Here is a 5,085-nt window from a genome sequence, read left to right on the forward strand (position 1 = left end):
CTTCAGCCTGGCTTGCTTGCGTTCTTGCCGCGAAGGAAAGCGTGGTGGCGGCTGTTCGCCCTTCCTCTCGTCACGCCCCCTGCTCGCGGTGCGCCCCGCCTCCGCCGGCCTCCGGCCTCCAGCCGCGCGGGATGCTCCGCCGGGTCTTCACGGCTCCCAGACCCAGCGCGCAAGACCAGGCGAGGGGACGACGGCAAGCCGCGGCCGCCTGCGCTCATTGGCTGCCGACCTTGGGCGACGGCGCGTGACGTCACGACGACACGCACAGTGGGCGGGCAGAGGGCCGGGTGGGAGGGGCGATGGAGGAATTCCCGGGTGGTGCTGGCCTGACACCTGCCAGCGGCCTCGTGGGTGGAGTTCAAGAGCCTGCATCTGCTGGATCGTGGAACAGGCAAGAAGCTAAAGGACTAGCGGAAGGAAAAGCAGAACAACAGGTTAAGCTTTGATGAATTTATCCGGAATTTTTATTTCACAAAGTCTAGAAGGAAGGTCTTGAATTCTCCCTAATTTAAGTTTTAATTCATTTCCTAAAGGAATTTCTCCTTTTACTTACATAAGGGGAGAGGAACACTACCATCTTGTCCGTGTCTAGGGACCTGTGAAAAGCCTAATCGGGCCCTGACTGGCGATGGCAGCAGAGGAAAAGGCAGGAACCTAACTCTAAGGTACCTGCCTCTGGAAGACCACCAAAGTGCACAGGGGCCCCAATGCCTCACCATTGGCGAGGCACTAGCATCTAATCGTGGCCCTTAACAATGCACTGGCATCTAGGTGGGAAATAGAGAAGTATATTCACTATGTTTTCTTATTTTCTGTATTCTTGACTCTCTGCCACCCAACGCTTCTCCTAGGAAGAGGCTGCCCCGCCCAGGGCTAGCTAACAGCTAGAGAGAGCAACAAATTCCCAGAACCTTTCATATGCAAACTGACCAAGCCTGAAGTCACAGCCACCTCCTTCCTCAGGCTCTTACCCACCAAGCCAATATTCCCCTCCCTAATCAACCCAGGGCCAGGCACCAATTTGAGACAGTCTCTGCCCCAAATCCTGCTAAAATCATTCCAACTAGCCAATCCTAACACATGTTCTCTGCTTTGCCTTTCCTTTCCTGTGGAAACCACTATACAGGCTTGTACCCATGCTTTACCCTCACTCTTTCTGCCTCATGGCTGATCCTAGTGCTTCCAGTGTGGCCCTGCATGTGTGGCATCCCCTCCTCTTGGGTACTTGTAAGAAGCGAACTCTCTTGTCAAGGGCAGCTGTCTCCTGATCTCATGGTCTCACCATGCCTGAATAAATAATAAAACCTACATTTTAAAACTGGGAGTTATTATCAGGCCCCTCCAAATGCCCTAAAAGTATGATTAATGTTATTATCAGGCCCCTCCAAATGCCCTAAAAGTGTGATTTTATAACATAGTCACTGATATCATTTCCCCTTTCCTGCTATCTTTGTTTTTAAATCAGTAAGATGGGAACTAAATTACCAAAAGAGCTGAGCTCTGATCAGCAATAAGTTGCCCAGACTTCATTTATTCTTAAGATTCTAACCATTGATTTCCTAAAGAAAAGTAACTTATCCAAGAATTTACCAGTCAATCTGCATCTTAAGTGTGAAAAATTCTAAAGTGTTCTGAACACAAGAGAAATGTAATTCAGGATCCAAGCCTTCAAGAAGCTTGTGGTACAAAACTAGAAAACATTAAACAATTAAGAAGATTTAGTGTTAAAATAGTATGGATTAAGTAAACTGTAATGGGAATTAAGAAAAGGGAGAATGGTTTGAAAGTGGCATAGAGCTAAATTTCTAAGGATGACTTTAATTGAAGAGGCAAAGATGTGGGAATACTCTTTGTAAATCAATTCAAATTGGTTTAAGACAAAAGGGGGAGGGGAGGATTTGTTTCTTATTACTGAAAAGATCATGCATAGGTAAATCTAGAAGCTCAAATTATATCATCAGGAATCTGTCAGTTGCTATTTCTAGTGGTGCTAAAAGAGCACTATTCTTTTCTAAAAGTCCTCAAAGCCCCTGAGGACTCTCATTGGACCAGCTTGAGTTGTGTGCTCTTCATTGAACTGATTGTTGTGACTAAGAGGCTGTGGTTCTCTGATTAGCCAGGTTTAGGTCACATGTCCATCCAAACCATGGACTGAGATAAGGGTTTAATGGTCTCCAAAGGAAATTTTGAGTGATGTTACCAAAAGGTAAAGTCTATTCTGGACAGGGAAGCACAACAATTTTTGGTGTAGTTTGGGAGTAATAACATAAGCCAGGTGGAGAGGAAGGCAAAAACTGAACTGATTATAACCCATATGAAGAAGTAGGTGGGGGGTGGGGTTGGGGGGGGGCATTTTACTAATTCAGGTAGTATAAAATTATTAGAACCTTTAAAAATTAGAAAAGTTTGGGTGAATCACTAAGCCAAGGATATTCATTTTAATTCTGAAGCAGCAGTGTGATATGATAAAAGTAGTATTATAGAATGCTTAATCAGACAAAAGCCAGAGGATAAACTGTTGTCAGGAAGATCAGATGAGGAGGTTGTTCAAATAATTCTAAAATAGTGTGATAAAGGTTTATGCTAGACAGTAATAGTGAAAGGAAGAGTTTAAGGTAAATCCAGATGGTATTTTCTAAGGAAGAAAAAACAGAGTTGAATATAGGGGATAACTGAAGAGAAGAATCAAAAGAGATGACAGCCTTAGCCAGATTATCAGCCTGCTGACTGAAGGGTCCTGGATCAAGGGCACCTACCCAGGTTGCCAGGCTCGATCCCCAGTAGGGGGTTTGCAGGGGCAGTCAATCTGATTCTCTCTCATCACTGATGTTTCTATTTCTCCCTCTCGCTTCCTTTCTGAATCAACAACAACAAAAGAGATGACAAAGGTTGTATCCAAAATTACAAAGAAATATATAAGGAGACTGGGTTTCTCCTTCCACAATACCCCTATCCTAGAAGCCTGCTCTTTTATCCTATGACTTCCATCACTAGGCTAGATAAAGACTACTACAGATTCTAAATACTGAAGAATTATGGTACCTCACCTCCCTCATCATATATGATCCCAAGTAAGACTATTAAATTGTGAATAAGCGTGAGAAGTCCAGCAGTCATGATTTGTCATATGATGCTAGTGTGATGCTTCTTCTAATGTTAACATCTTGCATAATCATAGTACAATGGTCAAAATTAAGAAGTTGGTAGAGTAGCATTAACTAAGCTACAGAGTTTATATGCATTTCACAGGTTTTCCTACTAATGTTCTATTGTTTCAAAAGTCAATCTAAGATCTGGCATTCTATTTAGTCATCACCTCCCTTCATTTTATGTGTCTGCCTGGGATATCTCTTCAGTCTTTCTTTTTCTTTCATAATCTTAACACTTTGGAAAAATATTGTGACCATTTTTTTTTCATATGATGCTACTCAGCTGGGCTTGGCTGGTGTCTTCTCTTGATTAGAATACCACAGAAATGATGTGTCCTTATGTTAGAGGATATGTAAAGTCAAATAAATGTTTTTAATCAAGGGAATGGCATGAAACTATTTACTCTTTGGAAAGATAACTCTGACAGCTAGAACTGTAGTAAAGGAAGGCTGTCAAAGTCACCAATGAAGAAGCTGTTGTAATAGCTAGGCAGAGGATGAAGGTAGTCTGAACAAAGGCTGTGGCTGCAGGAATGGGGATGAAAGTCTGAATATGAGATTTCTGAAGTAGAATTAACAAGATTTGGGGGCTGTTTCCCTGAGTGAGATGAGAAGAGAGAGGAATTGAGGATAATTATTAGAATACTAGAGGCCCGTTGCACAAAGAGATTTGTGCAATAGGCCTTCATTCCCCTGGCTGCCGGCACCGGTTTTCCTCCGGCACTCGGGACCCAGGCCTTTGCTCCAACTGCAGCAGAGAAGCCAAGCCTCTTCAGTCTTCAGTCATCTTCAGTCTTCAGTCTTCACTCCGTGCCTGCATATGCAAATTAGCTGCCATCTTTGTTAGGTTAATTTGCATACTCATCCTGATTGGCTGGTGGGTGTAGCAGAGTGACACCAATTTGCATGTTTCTCTTTTATTAGTGTAGACTAGAGGCCCGGTGCACAAAAATTTGTGCACTTGGGGGGGTCCCTCAGCCCGGCCTATGCCCTCTTGCAGTCTGGGACCCCTCGGAGGATATCCACCTGCTGGCTTAGGCCCGCTCCCTGGGGGATTAGGCCCAAGCTGGCAGTCAGACATCCCTCTGGCAGCCCGGCAGCCTCGGGGGATGTCCACTTACCAGCAGGGAGCAGACCTAAGCTGCAGTCGGACATCCTTAGTGCTCCTGAGGAGGCAGGAGAGACTCCCGCCACCACCGCTGTGTTGGCAGCCATCAGCCTGGCTTGTGGCTGAGCAGAGGTCCCCCATGTGGGAGCGCATTGACCACTAGGGGACAGCTCCTGCATTGAGCATCTGACCCCTGGTGGTCAGTGTGTGTCATAGTGACCAGTCATTCCAAGTCGTTCTGCTGTTAGGGTCAATTTGCATATTACCCTGTTACTATATAGGATAGAGGCCTGGTGCACGGGTGGGAGCCGGCTGGTTTGCCCTGAAGGGTGTCCCAGATCAGGGTGGGGGTCCCAATGGGGTGCCTGGCCAGCCTGGGTGAGGGGCTGTTGGCTGTTTGCAGGCTGGTCACATCCCCTTCAGGGCGGGGGTCTCCACTGGGGTGCCTGGCCAGTCTGAGTGAGGGGTTGATGGCTGTTTGCAGGCTGGTCACACCCCCTTCAGGGTGGGGGTCCCCACTGGGATGCTTGGCCAGCCTGGGTGAGGGGCTGATGGCTGTTTGCAGGCTGGTCAAGCCCCCCCCAGTGGGGACCCTCACCCCATGGAGGTTTGGCCAGCCTGGGTGAGGGGCTGAGGGCCGTTTTCAGGCTGGCCAAGCCCCCCGGTGACGGAAGCTCCCAGCCGCTCCTTTTTTCTTTTTTTATTTATTCTGGGATTTATTTACCTTCTATAATTGAAACTTTGTAGCCTTGGGTGGAGCTCAGAGCCGGCCAGGGCAGGCGGGAAGCTTGGCTTCCTCCAATGTCCAGGGGCAACCCAACCTCCTGC

This window comes from Myotis lucifugus, unplaced genomic scaffold (assembly GCF_000147115.1).
Source record: "Myotis lucifugus unplaced genomic scaffold, Myoluc2.0 scaffold_31, whole genome shotgun sequence".
Lineage (NCBI taxonomy): Eukaryota > Metazoa > Chordata > Mammalia > Chiroptera > Vespertilionidae > Myotis > Myotis lucifugus.